Source organism: Ranitomeya variabilis, chromosome 8 (assembly GCF_051348905.1).
Source record: "Ranitomeya variabilis isolate aRanVar5 chromosome 8, aRanVar5.hap1, whole genome shotgun sequence".
NCBI lineage: Eukaryota > Metazoa > Chordata > Amphibia > Anura > Dendrobatidae > Ranitomeya > Ranitomeya variabilis.
Window position 1 is genome coordinate 162,669,952 of NC_135239.1, and position 19,519 is coordinate 162,689,470.

Consider the following 19,519-nt stretch of genomic DNA (forward strand, 5'->3'; position numbering starts at 1 on the left):
CAGCAGTTTTCCAAATCAGTGAGGAAAAAACATGTGTGCGTGAGATTTCTAAAATCTCATAGCTTTTGTTGGTACTGTGAAACGCAGCTTAAAATTTGCATTAAAAAATGCAGCAAAAAAACCCCAAAACACAACAATATGTGAACATAGCCTTAGTTTCCGAATAGTTGCAAGCCATACAGACAATTGTTTTATTGTTTGTGGATTTGTGTGTCCTAGTGTTTGAATTAAGTTATATATGTTATCATTGTTTTCTTGGTCTTAGTATTGAAACAGGTGTGCATACCCGTTATGCTTCTGGTCGTTCTTGCCTTTTGTTCATGTTGTATTTCCAGGCACGGTGTGGCACCCTGGTACATACTGTATATTGACATGTATACTATTTAATGGAGGTGCACCCTATTTCTCTTTTGTTCTAGTAATCTCATTTTGACATTACTGTGCATTATGTTCATTTTATGGGTCACTTTTGCAGTAAGATTCCAGGCAGTAAGTGTGCACCTGAAAAAGATGCCATGTGCACATAGCCCTAATGAATAACATTGGCTGAATGCTGCCTGTGGGAGGTCAGTCTATTAAAGGACAGCACTCCGATAGAAAATAAGGTCATGTGAACGTACACATCCAGTGAGAGCTAAGGCTAAGAGCTACGCTGTGCTCAGATATTTTTGTCAGTACTATAGACTTTGAAGGGTCACCAGATGTGATGATTGTTTCCCAGTGGTTGGATCCACACTGATTTAGTATTTATCAGCTATCTGATGGGTATTGGTTAATAAATGCTTTTGGATCTTTAATAGAGATGGGCGAACCCGAACACCTGCTGCTCAGGTGCAGACCTCGAACACTTCTCCAGGAAGTCCGTGTTATTGTTCAGGTTCGGCACTATGAACACTGGGTGTTTCTCTCACTGTCATCTGCATGACAACACCAGAAAAACTTGTGGCTCTGATCGGCGGCAAGATTATTACCACAGGTCAAAGCTTAGTAAAAAGTTTACCTCCAGTCACAGGCGTCCGCTGATGGGACTACTACTCACACCACCCATCAGTGGGCTGCAACCCTCAGCTGTCAGCTTTATCATGGCTGGTTATCAAGAATAGAGGGGTGCCCATACTTTTTTTTAAATTATTTAAATGAATAATTTTAAAAAACGGCATGGGGTCCACCCCACTTTTAACAACCAGCCAAGCTAAAGCAGACAGCTGGGGGCTGTTATTCTCAGGCTGGCCATGGATATAGCAGACTAAAAATAGCAGTCCCCAGCTGCCCAGAAAAGGTGCATCTATTGTATTCTATCTATTCTGGTGCTTTGCTCGGCTCTTCCCACTTGCCCTGTGGCAGTGGCAAGTGGGGTAATATTTGTGGGGTTGATGTCACCTTTGCATTTGAAGGGGACATAAACTTTCACGAGATAGAATATAAGATGCCTCTCCATTGCTAATCTTATGGTCGATGACGTCACCACTAGTCACTGACGATGCGCTCACAGCAGCTCATTCCCCGTGGTTTTCAGCTGGACGGTTGCATCTTGGCAACATCCAGGTTGAAAACTGTTTATCACATGTCATGGATTATGGTGTGGGACAGAACGTCAGACAGGTGAGGGATATGGTTGTTTGGTTTTTTTTTTACAGGAGACCAGGGCATCAATGGAATGGGTGTTAGGTGAGTATTTTTGTTGTTTGTTATTTTATGTTTTTTTATAAGGGACGAGGGCTTAACTGGAATGGGCGTTAAGTGGCTTAACCATCTGTTTCCAATCCTGCCCCATCTGTTTCCAATCCTGCCCCATCTGTTTCCAATCCTGCCCCATCTGTCTCCATTCTGCCCCATCAGTTTCCAATCCTGCCCCATCTGTCTCCAGTCATGCCGCCATGTCTTTCACATGCCCCTGTGTCCAGCCCGTGTCAAGCGTTCTGCCCCTGTGTCCAGCGTTCTGCCCCAGTGTCCAGCGTTCTGCCCCTGTGTCCAGCGTTCTGCCCCAGTGTCCAGCTTTCTGCCCCTGTGTCCAGCATTCTGCCCGTGTCCTGCTTTCTGCCCCTGTGTCCAGCTTTCTGCCCCTGTGTCCAGCTTTCTGCCCCTGTGTCCAGCGTTCTGCCCGTGTCCAGCGTTCTGCCTCTGTGTCCAGCGTTCTGCCTCTGTGTCCAGCGTTCTGCCCCTGTGTCCAGCGTTCTGCCCCAGTGTCCAGCTTTGTGCCCCAGTGTCCAGCTTTGTGCCCTTGTGTCCAGCTTTGTGCCCCTGTGTCCAGCTTTCTGCCCCTGTGTCCAGCGTTCTGCCCCTGTGTCCAGCGTTCTGCCTCTGTGTCCAGCTTTCTGCCCCTGTTTCCAGCTTTCTGCCCTGGGCCCCCCGGATCGCCGCTCTCAATAAAAAAAACAAAAAACAAGTTCTGCTTACCTGGCCGCGCTCCTGCTCTCTCCACGCAGCTGAAGCGCGCATTCGCGCGGGCCCGCACGTCAACAGTGTTAAACAGCTGCAGCGCTGCTAAGGGCCCGGTTTAGCCTGCGGCTGCCGGTAGGGGCCCGGTGAGCAGATGAGACAGGGCCCGATGCGGGCCCCCTCTGCCCACCGGGCCCCATACGCCAGTCACGGCCGTAATGCCCTGATGGCGGCCCTGTCTGTATATAGTATATAGAGTATAGTGTGAGCGTACAGGTAAAACACTGACTCACCAATAACATTATACACAGGAACTCAGTATATAGTATCAGTGTACAGGTAAAACACTGATTCACTAGTGACATTATACACAGGAGCTATGTATATAGTATACAGGTAAAACAGTGATCACCAGTAACATTATACACAGGAGGTCTGTATAAACTGTACAGATAATACAGGGATCACCAGTGCCATTAAACACAGGAACTCTGTACATAGTATATAGTGTATAGTGTCAGTGTACAGATAATACAGTGATTACCAATGACATTATACACAGGAGCACTGTACATAGTGTCAGTATACAGGCAATACAGAGATCACCAGTGACATTATACACAGGAGCTCTGTATATAGTGTTAATGTACAGGTAATACAGTGATTACCAGTGACATTATACACAGGAGCTCTGTATATAGTGTATAGTGTACAGGTAATAAAAGGGATCACCAGTGACATTATACACATGAGCTCTGTATATAGTGTCAGTGTACAGGCAATACAGGAATCACCAGTTACATTATACATCCCCCAGACTCAATCCATCATCTTTTGCTGTTCCCCATCTCCCAAACTCAATTCAATATTTGCTGCACCCTATCCCAGTCTTAATTCATCATCATTTGCTCTCCCCCATCCCCCAGGCTCAGTTCATCATTATTTGCTCTCCACCATCCCCCTGGCTCAATTCATAATCATTTGTTGTACCCCATCTCCCAGTCTCAATTCATCATTATTGGCTGTAGCCCCTCCCCGAGTTTCAATTTATCATTTGCTGTTCCCCATCCTGCAGTCTCAATTGATCATTATTTGCTGCACCCCACCCCAGTCTCAATTCATCCTAATTTGCTCCCAACTCCTCACACCCATTTCATTAATTTTATTTTTATTTTTTTAAGTTTTTCATACTTACATCTCATATAATTCCCTGCAGCTCCACATCCGGTGTCGTCATCGCGTAAAGTGCTGTCACAGAAGAGTCAGAGGGAGCTTCGAGATGCGCTCTCTGCCATTCTGTTGATGACTGTGAACCTTCAGGAAAGCTCCCTTCGCCGATGCGATGTGAGCAGCAACCCAACGCTGCCCCTGGGGCCCGGTGAGCAGAAACAAAAAAGGGGGTGGCCGGGTTCCCCCTCTTTGCTTCTGCTCACCAGACTCCATACACAAGTAAGCGCAGTAATGCCCTGATGGTGGCCTTGTCTTCATACCATGCTCAAACGTGGCGTTTTTCACGTGAATTGCTTAAGTATTTTCAGTGAAATCTACACATAAAGATAAAACATTGGTGCCTTTCAGTTGCAAAGTTGTAAGGAGGCGGACCAGGCTGCGGGTACCTGTATTGAGCCGGGTCCAGAACTGTCGAGACTGCATCCCATGTTGCCCAGGGGGAAGAAATAGGGGACCGGACAGGCCCCATGACCCGGAAGAGGGGGCGTTTAAACCTGAAGCAGAGCTGAAAGCGCGTGAAGTGGCAGTTAGTTTCCCGCTGTCAGGGAGAGTGCAACAGTGTGAGCCGTGCTCCGCACCCAGAGCATCAGTGCCGCGATGTGCTGCGGCCGACTTCTCCTGGACACTCAGGTGGGATGGTGGAGAGCTCCATGCGCTTGGTTGAAAGCGAGACCGCGCTCGCGCAGAGAAACAAGAGACTGTTGCAGGACATTACGTTGCGATCCCATCTGTCGGCCGGAGCGCAGCAACCCCCGCTTGACACCGGGATTTCGGCAGCTCTCTTTGCTTTAGGTGCACAGGTTTATGGAGTAGGGGCTCAGCAGGCAGGGCCGTATTTAGAGTTTCTGCTGCCTTAGGCACTTTTAGTGCTGCCTCCCCCTTTGGTGAGTATGACACTATCGGCAGTGACTTTAGCAAGAATCGCTGATGTGAAAGTCGCCTTTTGCAGCAGATCCGGCAGTTTTTCTGCATGTGCCGCGTAACGGATCACTTACAGCAACACTGCGTTCGGCCTCATTCATTCCCTATGGGATTTACGGCACTTAATGTGATCTGGCAAATGCGGTACCATACCTCCCAACTTTTGAAGAAGGGAAGGAGGTATAAAGTTTGCGGCGCACGTAGTGTGCCGCGGCAAATTTTAGGCCACGCCTCTGACCACACCCATTTCACAACTAGTCACACCCATATCCACGTCCCAACCACAGCCATTTAGCACTGCTGATCACACTGTTTTATATACAATAATTATAAACAAAAAAAAAATATGGCCACACAGTGCTCCATACTGTATAATGGCCACACATGATGCTCAATACTGTATAGTGGCCACACATGATGCTCCATAGTGTATAATGGCCACACATGATGCTCCATAATGTATAATGGCCACACATAGTGTTCCATACTGTATAATGGCCACACATAGTGCTCCATACTGTATAATGGCCACACACAGTTCTCCATACTGTATAATGATCCCACATGATGCTCAATACTGTATAATGGCCACACATGATACTCCATACTGTATAATGGCCATTGGCCACACATGATGCTCCATACTGTATAACGGCCACACACAGTTCTCCATACTGTATAATGATCCCACATGATGCTCAATACTGTATAATGACCCCTCCCTCCTGTATGCATGGCTCATCTCCCTCCCATCCCGTATGCATGGCTCATATCCCCCCTCCTGTATGCATGGCTCATATTCCCCCCCTGTATGCATGGCTCATATTCCCCCCCTGTATGCATGGCTCATATTCCCCCCCTGTATGCATGGCTCATATTCCCCCTCCTGTATGCATGGCACATATTCCCCCCCTGTATGCATGGCTCATATCCCCCCCCTGTATGCATGGCTCATATTCCTCCCCCCTGTCTGCATGGCTCATATTCCCCCCCCTGTATGCATGGCTCATATCCCCCCCGTCTGCATGGCTCATATTCCCCCCCGTATGCATGGCTCATATTCCCCCCTGTATGCATGGCTCATATTCCCCCTCCCCTGTCTGCATGGCTCATATTCCCCCCCCCCCTGTCTGCATGGCTCATATCCCCCCCCCCCCCCGTATGCATGGCTCATATCCCCCCCCCCTGTATGCATGGCTCATATTCCCCCTCCCAGGAGGTGACCTGGCCAGGACATATTTAAAAAAAACAAAACAAAACCTTGCTCAGGTGCCGCCCCCTGCATTGTCCCCGCCCAAGACACGTGCCCTCAAGTGCCTAGTGGCAAATACGGCCCTGTCAGCGGGTAAAACCGGTGACCGCACGCTGCTGCCAGAAGTTGGACCGTAATCTGTGGGACTCCATTTCAGGACACTCCACCGGCCGTTCACGGTACTACAATCCCCAACGAATCATCTGCGGCTGAGGACCTTAAAGACACGATAATTTTGACTACCGGACTGTTGTTACATTGCACTTTCTCCTTTTCAATTTAACTGTTTTATCCCTGCGAGGAGTTACTCTGTTACTCCACTGTTCCAATTAAATTGTTAATTTGTTAACCCTTGCTCTGCCTCCCTTGTGTCACTGCATCCCTCAACCTGCTTACAAAGTCATAGTGTTAGAAGCCAGGAATAATGACATCAGAATAGAAAATCGTGCTTCCTTCTTACCCCTGATAACAATGTTTCAAACAGGGAGAGCAAATGAAAAAATGTTGTGTCCCATGGCCATGAGTCATCAGATCAAGACATTTTTACAAATATAATTTGTTACTTGTCATAAGAGACAAACTCCAACCACGTGACTGTGAATTTGGGAGTTTTTATGATTTTAATGTAAATAGCGCAATGTGGTGGAGTTGATTGTTTGTAGCCACAGTTTCTTGGTGACTCTCCTCTGTCTGTGGAAGGAGCGGGACAGAAGAGTGTAGAGCACAGTCACTATGATACAGCAGCTTTGTGATGACTCCTGCCCCCGGCTGTGCGAGTCCTAATGCTGTTTAGTTACTAATGAAAGAGGAAATAGCTTTTACATGGAAATTGAAGTGACAGATTCTATTCTCAAAAGAACCTATTCCAGTCTATAAATAAGCAATTGTGCTGTCTCTGTTTTTATCAGGTAAATGTTGAACAATTAAAGGGGCTATCCACTACTTAAACAACCTCTTCTTAACCTAAATGTTCGGTCCCTATAAAATAAATAAACTTGTACTCACCTCCCATGCCGGATCCGTTCCAGCGGTGTTGGCACTCGCAGTCTCGGGGCTGTGATGCGGTGGAATAACACATGCTGCCGACGCCCAATCAGCGCTGACGTCACTGCCCACACCTCCAATAGAAATAAACATAAAGAGGAAGTCCGAGATCAGCTGCAGCCCGGACTTATGCTTCATGTTCAGTTTGTCCAAAGGTGGAGCCAGTGACGCTAGCGCTGATTGGGTGTCATTCCACCGCATGACAGCCCTGGGACCACAAGTGTCAACCTGCTGGAACAGAGCCAGCATGGGAGATGAGTATAGATTTATTCATTCTATCAGGGCCAAACATTTCGTTTAAGAAGGGGTTGTCCTAGTAGTGGACAACCCCTTTAAATCAGCAATCCGGTTGATTACAATATTGCGGACAGGGGAGGTCCATTTGGGCCATGAAATGAGGAGCTGTGAGGGGGTGACAGCAAGGTATATGAGGAGTTGTGAAGACCATACTGTATATGGGGCTGCGGAGGTCCTTATACTGGGGACTGTGGTGACCTACTGGATAGTGAGAGTTGTGAATATCATACTGCTTGAGGTGTTTGTGGGCATCAAAGTATGCATGGGGGCTGTTTAGAACATCACACTATTTATCAGGGGTCTGTGGTGGACATCATACTATATATGGGGTTGTGGTGTTGACCATACTATATGTTGGGGGATAATATGGACAGATATTTTTATGCAGAGAGCATTTTAATAGCACTCTTATTTTTAAGGTCACTGTTTCTGGATGTGCTGCAAAAGTCTGGAGAAGAGGGAGGTCTGCAAAGAAGGGATGTGGATGTGAAAAGTCATCACGGTATCTAGAGAAGATGGAGATGAAGAGACAACTCCAGAGAAGATGTCACCAATAAGGTACCTGGATCTAAATGTTTATTTGTGATACTAGCAAATTCTCATCAGTACTGTGCTTCCTGTATGGTCCATAGTCTGATGATGTCTGTTAATAACAACTCCCAGTATCTCCAGTCCTTACCATTTTAAAGGGCATACTGGGAGTTGTAGGTTTATGTGACACAATCGTTTATGGGACTGACTTGATATTACAATAGATTGTTGTACTTAACTTGGTGCTTGTATTCAAATACTCTTGGTACTAGTGACGCATTTATGTACTGATGGAGGTTCTGGTAAAGTATTAATTACCGATGGTGGTACTGGTGACGTAGTCAAGTACTGTTAGTGGGTCTGTTGATGTATTAATGTACTGATGGTGGATGTAGTGATACATTCATGCACTAATGATGGTTCTGGTGACATTCAAGTACTGATGGTGGTTCTGGTTACATTAATATAATGATGGTGGTTCTGATGTTGTTATTTACTGATGATGTTTTTTGTTTCATATTCATATACTATTGATGGCTCTAGTGCTCTAATTATGTGCAGATAATGATTTTGGCTTCATAGTCATGTACTGATGATGGTTCTGGTGATAAATATATCACTAGAATGATCATCTCTCCATGAATACAGCACCAGAACAACCATCACTAACTACATGAATATGTTACCAGAATAGGAATACATCACAAGACCATCAGTTTTGTGCAAGCTATACTTGTTGCCTGATGGATCCAAAAACCATGAGACATATCCCTTTATTTATAATGGTGGTCTGTTTATTTTCCATTTAGGGTATTTGCCAAATGCTGGATACCTTAATTGAATCCAAACATCCCCTATTATAGTTACGCTTTATTAGCTTCCATAACTATCATTGGGTTCTACACACAAAGTATAGGATGTTAGGGATGGATATCGCTATTTTTTTAACCTGTATTGTGTAAATGGTCAGACAAAAATGATTGATTCTGTATCTAACTTTGAAATTGCACTCCTTGTTAAGTCACATCCCTAAAGTGCACCACTTCTTTTTTTTTTTTTTTTTTTTTTTACTTTTGATAACTTTTTTTAGTGAAAAAGATAACAGTTCTACTGGAAGTGGTCATCAAAGGTTGCTACCTAACGCATCAGCGTTGATGGGGGATATGCATTAGGGGTCCTGTTACCTTAGTCTCTGAAAAGAGAGGATGCTTGGCATGACATTTTTTTTTTAAAAAGTTGGAGCATTCATATAGTTTTTAAGGATCCAACAACTCTCCTTGGGACCATATCCTTCCAGTCAATCAAGTATAGAAGATTCCCAAGAACGCTCCTGTAGTCCAAAATTGGGTTCATTTCATACTCCATGTCAGGATCAGTGCCAGAAACAGGAGTAAACTTGATGATACAGGAGAATTTATTGAATACGAATGAACGAAGTGCAGAAACATAAAAAAACAATGGGTATCTTTTTGGTGGAAGGAAAGTTCAAACAGAAAGTAACGGCGTTGAATTTTAAGTTTTTAAAAATATAAAAAAAAAACCCTCAAGTTCAAATCATCCACCATTTGATCCATTGAAAATAAAACAATAAAAAAATACACATATTTGGTATTACTGCTTTCAGAATTGTCTGATCTACCAAAATATAAAATAAATTAATCCAATCTGCAAACGAAATAATGAGAAAAAAAAATTGAAATGACAGAAGGTGTTTTTTGGCCGCTGCCACATTGCAATAAAATGCAATACAAGGCGATCAAAACATCATATATACCCCAAAATTGTATCAGTAAAAACATCAGCCAATGGAGCAAAAATGATCCTTCACTCAGACCCACATCCAGAAAAATGAAAGCGTAAAATGACAACAAAATAAAAAAAATGTCATGCCAATGTCCGAATTTTGTCACCACTTAACCCCTTCCCGACATGCATCATATATATATGGCGCCACAGGAGCTGCGTACCCGCAAACAGCCGTATATATATGATTGCGTGGGCTCACACTGAGCGACACCCACGATCGGTGCTGGCACCGAATTCGGGAGTTAAACTCCTGTGATGCCACTGTCAATAGTAACTGACATCGCGGAGCATCGCTGAGGGAGGGAGCTCCTTCTATGCTTCCATCAGCTCAACGTGATGCAATCACATTATGCCGATGGTCTCCATGTTGACCCTGGGACAAAAGATGGCCACGGGGTCACCCAGGGAAGGTGGCCTGTCAGCTCAAGTTCCAAGCAGGAGCTGACAGGCCACCTCCCTGCATGTCAGACGCTGATTTAATGCCCTGCAGTGCAGAAGAATTGCAGAGCATCAGAAAAGAAAAAAAAAGTGTGAATAAAAATTGTAAAAATATTTTTTTTTAAATAAATCACAAAATAAATAACAGAAAAAAAGAAAAAATGTTAATCCAATAAATACATTTATTTATGTAAAGTATAAAAAAAGTGCACATATTTGGTATCGCCGAGTCCGGAGTGAGCCGACCTATAAAACGGTCCCATTAGTTAACCCCTTCAGTAAACACCATTAACCCCTTCATGACCCCAGCTTTTTTCGGCTTTGCGTTTTCATTTTTTGCTCCCCTTCTTCCCAGAGCCATAATTTTTTTATTTTTCTGTCAATATGGCCATATGAGGGCTTATTTTTTGCGGCATCAGTTTAACTTTTGAATGACACCGTGGATTTTACCATATAGTGTACTTGAAAATTGGAAAAAAAAAAGTGCGGTGAAATTGCAAAAAAAGTGCAATCTCACACTTGTTTTTTGTTTGGCTTTTTTGCTAGGTTCACTAAATGCTAAAACTGACCTGCCATTATGATTCTCCAGCTCATTACGAGTTCATAGACACCTAACATGTCTAGGTTCTTTTTTTTATCTACGGTAAGTGGTGACAAAAAATTCCAAAGTTTGCTAAAAAAATTAAAATGAATAAAAATTATGCCATTTTCTGATACCCATAGCATCTCCATTTTTCGTGATCTGGAGATGGGTGAGGGCTTATTTTTTGCATATAGAGCTGATGTTTTTATTGATACCATTTTGGTGCAGATATGTTCTTTTGATCGCCCGTTATTCCATTTGAATGCAATGTTGCGGCAACCAATAAAACGTAATTCTGGCGTTGTGACTTTTTTTTTTTTAATCGCTACGCCGTTTAGCGATCAGGTTAATCATTTTTTTTTATTGATAGATCATGTGATTCTGAACGCAACAATACCAAATATGTGTAGGTTTTTTTTGTTTCATTTTGAATGGGGCGAAAGTGATTTAAACCTTTATATTTTTTTATTTTTTTCATATTTTTAAAAACATATTTTTTAATTTTTGGCAATCTCCATGGGAGGCTAGAAGCTGCCACAACTTGATCAGCTCTGCTACATAGAAGTGATGCTTAGATTGCCCCTATGGAGCAGAATTACTGCATTGCTATGAGCGCCGACCACAGGGTGCCGCTCATAGCAATCCGGCATCAACAACTATAGAGACCTCTGGTTGTTATGCAGACGTGCCGATGACCCCTGATCACGTATGGCCAGAAGCGCTTGTTAAATCCCGCTGTCAGAATTTGACAGCGGCATTTAACTAGTTAATAGGTGCGGGTGGATCGTGATTCCACCTGAGCCTATTGCACGCACATGTCAGCTGTTCAAAACAGCTGACATGTCCTGGCTTTGATGCGGGCTCACCGCCAGAGCCCACATCAAAGCGGGGGTTCTGCCCTCGGACGTACTATTCCGTCAGAGGGCAGAAAGTGGTTAAAAAAATAAATAAAAAGCGAGGCAAAAAAAAACAAACATGCTTTATCATCATACATAAAGTGGAATAAAATGTGATAAAAAGACTAATCTAAATAAAAATGGTATATCTAAAAACTACATCTCGTACTCTCTGTAATCATACTGACCCATAGAATAAAGCTGCCTTATCAATTTTGCCTCACGTGGAACAGCATAAAAAAAAAAATAATAATAATAATAATTCCTGAATTGCTGTTTTTTGTTCATTCTGTCCCCCAAAAATCAGAATAGAAAGCGTTCAAAAAATGTCATGTGGCCTAAGATGGTACCAATAAAATTGTCAACTCATCCTGCAAAATACAAGCCCTCACATGACTCAGTCAGACAAAATACGGAAAAATTATAACTCTCAAAAATATGGCAATGCAAAAAACAGTTTTTGCAAAAAGAAAAAGCTTTTTTTTAGTGTGATAGCAGCGAAATGTAAAAAAACGCTATAAATCTGGTATCGCTGTAATTGCACTGACCAATGCTTATACGGCACGAGGAACAGCATAAACACATAAATAAGTAAATAAATAAAACCAATTCTTCACCTGGTGTTGATTTTTCCATTCTGCCTCCCAAAGATTGCAGTAAGGCTAGGCTCACATTTAGGCCTCTTTTCCACATGCGAGTCACACGTCCGTATCTCGCATGTGGAAACCAAGCTGTGGAGCCGGCACTCAGGAGCGGAGCGTGCGGCCGCATAGGAACACATGGAGCTGCACAGCTCCACTCCCAAGTGCCGGCTCCAGAGCTTGGTTTCCACATGCGAGATACGGACGTGTGACTCACATGTGGAAATGAGCCCTTACCCTGCGTTCTACGCTGAGCACTTACACCGGAACTTCCATGTAAATCTCTGAAAGACATGATTCAGATGGAATCCCCAGCAGAAGATTCCCTATAATGAGGCAGATGAAGGCACTGTGGATGCCATGTGGCTGCCTACGATCCGGCGGTGTCCGTCTTTGTAGGCATGCATAAAAGAGCAGTAGACCACAGTTTTGTGCACTTCTGAAAGGGATGCCGCTGAACAGAGGCCAGACAGAGTCCAGAGTAACTCTGCTGCCGCATTATAGTGAATGGATCGCTCAGGGGTCTCATCTGAATCACTTCACTTGGAGATTTAGATGTATCCCCCCATGTAAGTGCTCAGCGTAGAACTCCGGGTAAACGTGATCTCAAACGTTATGTAAAAATGTTCCCTACAAAAGCTTCAAATCAATCCACCAAAAAAGCAAGTCCCCACTCAGCTCCGTAACGAAAATATAGGGGGCTTCCACGTTACTGGTAAAACAAAGACTCTGGAAAAGTGCTATAGCTCCTCGCACCCTAAAAGAAATTCAGCAAATTCTGCACTCACAAATCCAAATGCCCCCTCCAGTCTGAGCACCACAGTGCGCCTAAATCACATTCTGTGCGTACGTTTGCCATTTCTATAGCGATGACAGCCCACCTAATTCACAGGTGCATGTTTCCAGAAGCATGAGCTGGGCGCTACCACGTACTGGCGACTACCACGTACTGGAGACTACAACGCACTGGGGACTATAACGTACTGGTCAGTATAACATACTAGTCAGTACAATGGCAGTTTCCAATTTTCACTGAGCAACATCCACTGCTGCTTGTTTCTGGAAAACACCCATGGAGTCATAATCATCAATACGCCTGTAAATTGACACAGGAGGAGGGGCCAGAGCAGGAGAAGACCCTGCCCCCAGTCGTCCCTGTGTACGGAAATATCATTTGATGCAAATTTACAATCCTGATTAAACAAGAACCACAGATTCACCAAAGGTATCGATTAAATCAGTATAAAAGTGCCATTTTGGCCATCACTTTTCTTTATATTGCTAAAACCTGTTGACAGGTTCTCTTTAAGGACTCCCTCACATTAGCGTATGAAAAAATAGCTGTGATGATGTTGCTCATGAAAAGTTGGATGAGTAGAATCCGTATAGTTCAATTTATGGCATGCGAGTGCTATGTGAGAGATGTTTTTTTCCCCACACCTAACATCCGTGACTCTGATTACCGGTGTAGTTACTGACATTACCGCTGCTCAGAGCCTTCGGGTCTCACGGAAGCCGGCAACTTTGTCTCTGTACTGCAACCATAGATCACTTCTGGTCAGTGGCGTAACTTGGAACTCATGGGCCCCGATGCGAAAGCTCCAACGGGGCCCCCAAATATTTTAAATCTTTAACAGCAATAGTCTTTTTCTATAGGCCAAAGGGACTTTTAGGCCCCCTAGGCTCCAGAGCCCGGAGCAACCCCTGCACCTGTTGTAGTTACACCCCTGCTTCCGGTCACGTCTCACAAGCGATGACATTACTGAGTCACTGACGTCATCACTAATGAGACAAGACCGGGCATGAGCTATGAAGAGTCGTGGTCAGCACAAAGCACTGTAGTACTGAATTGGTGGACGTCGTGAGAACGCCATGCATTATGCCAGAGCTGCGGGGAATTTTTTTTAAAATAAATTGGTAAATAAGGGAGTATTTCTTGTTTGTATTACTTTCTCTCTCTTTTTATGTCTTTCAGGTTCCCATTTGCGGACTACTTCAGATTCTGTTGACTATGTCGGAATCCTTGGACAGGATTTTTTTTATAAATTGGTGAAATAGGGCTAGAGACTGTTTTTTGTTTAAATAAAATTTGTGTGTGATTTTCTTCTGTTAGGTTATTGGGTTAGTAATGGGGGTGTCTGTTAAGCCTTTAAGACATTTGTACGAAGTTGTCATGAAGCTTTAAATAGAAGAAATATTGAACAGACGTTTCAACAACTTGATAAAAAAAAATTCTAAAAAGGGATTTTTTGTTATTTTAGGTAAAATATGTCATTAGATGATGGCATTATTTGATGTAAACTATTCTGTTAAATTCCTTTCTGTCCTGTACTAAGCTCAGTTTGCACAATGTATGTATACATCGAACATTTCTATACATATCTAATGCAATAGATTGCTCGTCTGATCCCTGGGGCACGACGCTTCTGTATTCTTACTTTATACCATGCAGCAAAAGTTTTTTTTTTTTTTTTTATAATAGGAGTCAATGGCAGATATATCCAGCTTGGGTTATACATACGGAATGTACATGCCAGAAACAAAGATTTAAAGAACAGATGGAAATAATAAAGTACTATACTACATAAACAGATGTAAACTTCAGAGGCAAAGACACAAATTTACATGAAAAAAATGCTTTATTCGAACAATATAAAATACACTTATAAAGGGACTTTAAAATGCTTCAGAAAAATAAATAGCATTCACTATATTTATATACACACATATATTAGATATATGAAAATGTTCAATACATGTGACTCATAATACAGAATAAGTACTGTGCACGTGTATCTGACCCACACACAGATACCACACCTGAAATATGCCACACACCTCAGCTGGTAAAAAAGATCGATAAAGAAGGTGGGTAACCACTGAATAAGCCATGGACGGGTAGCCAACGCTCAGAAACTAGAAATAGAAGCGAAAAGGGATCAACAATTGGATTAGTCAACCCTCCTCTCGCCAAGGAAGCCACATCTGCTGGTCACGTCCTCCATAGCACAGCAGCTGGAATTCACAGGGTGGAATTAGGTACCGTGGATCCACTATGTAGGCACATGTTTTTTTTTTGGGGGGGGGGGATATGTCTAGGAGGCAAATTGCCTCTTGGATATGAAAAAAAAAGTTTCATGAATGCAACAGTGCAGAGCGGAGCTCCGGGGTATTCAAGGGCAAAAAAAGAACCTCCTGGGCAGCATGCAGACTGCCATTGGGGACTAAGGGCAGATGTGAAGAGTTTGACATTTCTGCGCTGCAATATTTGTAATTGCTTCAAAAACAACAAACGGGATTCCTTTCTAAAAAAGAATAAAAATAGACATACCCTAAAAGACATGTTACCAAGGTTGGTTGAAAACAGTGAACCCCTTTAATTGTAGGGCTGTAGGCTAGCTATGGCTAATGGTGGTGTTATAGCTATTATTAAAGGGAATCTGCCACCAGGTTTCTACTGCATGATGTAGGAGCATAGTCCCTGATTCTAGCAATGTATTACTTACTGGGCTTCTTGCTGTTATTTTGATGAAATCCCTGTTTTATCTGCTGCAGACAGAGTTCTCTGAATGCTGAATTCTGAATAACCCTGCCCACACCACTGATTGGCAGAGTTCTGTGTGTACACTGTGCATAGGCAGAAAGCTGCCAATCAGTGGTGGGGGCGGGGTTACACAGAGCTCAAATATAGAGGTTTACTAGTTCTCTAGCTCATAAAACTCTGATTTTATCAAAACTACACTAAGCAACCGAGTAACTGATACATCGATGGAATCAGGGTCTCTGTCTCTACATTATGCTAGTCTCAGATTAGGTGGCAACAACCTAGTGACATATTCCTTTTAAAGGACTTGTCCAAAAGAATTTTTCTGTCTTCTAATAGTACATAATGCACCATGGGATGGAATAGGTCTGACAGTTGGGTGATAAAAGCGATCTTAAAAGACCCTTCGGGGACTAGAAAGATGAAGGCCCAGTTTTGTTTTGTTTGTTTTTTCCCCCCAGACACAGCACCACACGTCTCTATAGGCTCTGCCGAGTATCTGCATTCAAGTGGACTGTAGGATTAGAAAGTCTATGGACAAGAGCAGCGGAAACAGAACAATCTCAGACAACCCAGTCTCATGTTTTTGCAGCATGGCTTTCCGATGAGCCCACCGACCCAAGGGCCAACAACAGAACCCTTGATAAGAATGAGCCTCTAATGTTCCTGTGCATTGCTCAGTAGGTTACCGATCCCAGTCATCAGGTATAAAGTATCTGATTCTTATTAATAATAATACCTATAGCATGATGTAAATAAAGGTTCAAAGTGTCTGGACTTGTGCCTGTCACTTACATTGGAATTATTTACGAATCCCACTAATTATACGCTCAAGTAATAATGCTATCATTATCAATAACCATTAACAGAAATCAATCATCCTATGAGACATAGCAAACATTTATAATAAGCATTTCCCACCCTTTACCCTAAATTCTTTAAAATAAAAATATATAAATATGCAGAAAAATAAACGTCTCAAACATAAATAAGAAAGCAAATAAGGGCAACCGGGATAATCAGAGAGAAATGGCCTGGAAAACTGAGGTCTGTGACTCGCCCCTTCCCTCCCCAGATATGGTGAATTCTCTGTCCCATATTTTGTCAAACTGATTTTTCTTTTATTGAGCAGCTAATAAAGTATTTTTTATTTTTTTCATAGAGTTTCTCCTGAAGATTGGAGCAGACCCATCTCGCCATAAGTAAAATTACATACAGGAGCGGGGTTCTTGTCATATGCCCGAAACTGGCCACTTTAAAACTTACAGTAATTCTATAGCGTGATGTCCAAAAGACATTAAAGTACCTTGCACCAGTATCAGCATGAGTCCCTTAGTCCCAAGCATCAATGATTTGGGTTCCTGGTGGAGATTGCTTCTAGCGCTCAGTGTCCTATAGGATTTTGGGTCCACCTTCGCACTGTTCACTTGTTTCGGCATCTCTTCCTACTTTTTGCAATTGTATAAGCCACCTCCTAATCCTGCGCTCTTATCCAAACATTCATTACGTCGCTTCTAACAACAGTCACTGTTACAGGGGCCATAATAAGTACATGTTACATTTTAGACTTTTCCTTTATCAAATATATTTAAAAAACAAAAAAAAAAAAAATTTATATATATATATATATATATATATATATATATATATATATATATATATATATATACACACACTCACTGGCCACTTTATTAGGTACACCTGTCCAACTTCTTGTTAACACTTAATTTCTAATCAGCCAATCACATGGCGGCAACTCAGTGCATTTAGGCATGTAGACATGGTCAAGACAATCTCCTGCAGTTCAAACCGAGCATCAGTATGGGGAAGAAAGGTGATTTGAGTGCCTTTGAACGTGGCATGGTTGTTGGTGCCAGAAGGGCTGGTCTGAGTATTTCAGAAACTGCTGATCTACTGGGATTTTCACGCACAACCATCTCTAGGGTTTACAGAGAATGGTCCGAAAAAGAAAAAAAATCCAGTGAGCGGCAGTTCTGTGGGCGGAAATGCCTTGTTGATGCCAGAGGTCAGAGGAGAATGGGCAGACTGGTTCGAGCTGATAGAAAGGCAACAGTGACTCAAATCGCCACCCGTTACAACCAAGGTAGGCCTAAGAGCATCTCTGAACGCACAGTGCGTCGAACTTTGAGGCAGATGGGCTACAGCAGCAGAAGACCACACCGGGTACCACTCCTTTCAGCTAAGAACAGGAAACTGAGGCTACAATTTGTACAAGCTCATCGAAATTGGACAGTAGAAGATTGGAAAAACGTTGCTTGGTCTGATGAGTCTCGATTTCTGCTGCGACATTCGGATGGTAGGGTCAGAATTTGGCGTAAACAACATGAAAGCATGGATCCATCCTGCCTTGTATGGAGCATCTTTGGGATGTGCAGCCGACAAATCTGCGGCAACTGTGTGATGCCATCATGTCAATATGGACCAAAATCTCTGAGGAATGCTTCCAGCACCTTGTTGAATCTATGCCACGAAGAATTGAGGCAGTTCTGAAGGCAAAAGGGGTCCAACCCGTTACTAGCATGGTGTACCTAATAAAGTGGCCGGTGAGTGTATATATATATATATATATATTTTCTAGTTGCTCCTTATCTTGTCCAGCAACCAAGCTGAATATGACACAGTACAGAGGAAACTGATGCCAAAAATGGAGATTAACCCAACCCATCAAAGGCTGCTTTTCAATCTTCTGTCATTACAACCACAGGGACAATAGCCTGTATCACAAAATAAACATAATGTATTTTAAGTACAGGATCTGTCCCTATCGGTATCTACTTTCCTAGTTTTGAATTTATACATCTGGGCTTCCCAAACCTATTACCAGGGAAGGACCCAAAAATACTGCTTCTACTTCTATAGTGCGGCTACATCAGTTCCTACCTCCAAGAGGCTTAAGGCCCCCATACACATTAGACTAAAGTCAGCCTGACCTGATGATATCTGGGGCCTTCCAACAGATTATGTTGGAAGAGAGAAGGATCCGGTCCGATGAAATGGAGCGGATGGTCGTTTTAGGGCATGTAAACACGTTGAGTATTTGCAGACGTTTTTTCTGCAGCAAAACTCACGGTGCCATCAGGAAAATATGTGGCATAAAATAGGCTGCTTTCCCTGTCTGACAAGGTAGACAAAAACACTCTTAACATGCAACAATGTGTGCCGAAACGGCACCAAAAGTTTGGTGCAAATTTTTTAAATAAAGTACCGTAATCCAATTAAAAGGTGACGTAAACTTAGACTAAAAGTCTAAAAATACGCCAGATTTATCAAACATCAGAAACAATAATGATAAGTTGAGTGCATTTTAAGACGGTCTAAAAATGAAGGTTCCGATACATGGTAGAGCAAAGTTGGCCGAACTGACTATTTCTGCGGAGAGAGACCAACTCTCCCTCAAGAGATTGAGAATGTAGAATTGGGCAGTATAAATTCTAACACCGATGATCCTCTTGGAGGTGTCAGTCAGTAGCCAACTCCTCTTTATTAAAAACGTCCGAACACTTGGAGAAACTGAGCATGTATGCGGATGGGGGAGTGGGGAGAAATAGCGGTCAGCCGAAAGAGCATTGGCCCAACAGCTATGGAAGGCGTATGAACAGCTTTTCACATGTTGGCTCTTTTCTTCTGAGCAGGTTTTAATAACGTTTCTATCTCTATGGTGAAAGTAACAAGTTCTTTTGCTGTGTTCTGGTTCCCGATTTGGAAACATTGATATTTACTCCCAACTTTGCCTCTTACGGCAGAGCAGTCAATAGAAGCAGGGCACATTAGAAACTTTTATCACCTAATCAATCTTTTCCCTTCATTTAACTTTCTCAATTCTGCAATATTTTTCCTTCCTCTCCGACTTGCCAAAATTCCCCTTTCACATTAGAGTTTCCTACATCCTGTTTTCTTTTCCCGTTTCACATTCACTTTACCTTTGCACTTCACATC

At 42.9% G+C, this 19,519-nt stretch overlaps 1 long non-coding RNA gene across 1 annotated transcript; it reads left to right on the forward strand.

The window, feature by feature from the left end:
- The first annotated feature begins 7,295 nt into the window (after positions 1–7,295).
- LOC143788463 (uncharacterized) lies at positions 7,296–15,340 on the forward strand. The gene is made up of 3 exons (XR_013218638.1): positions 7,296–7,340; positions 7,543–7,681; positions 13,994–15,340. It is a non-coding gene; the product is annotated as an uncharacterized LOC143788463 (long non-coding RNA).
- The last annotated feature ends 4,179 nt before the right edge of the window (positions 15,341–19,519 follow it).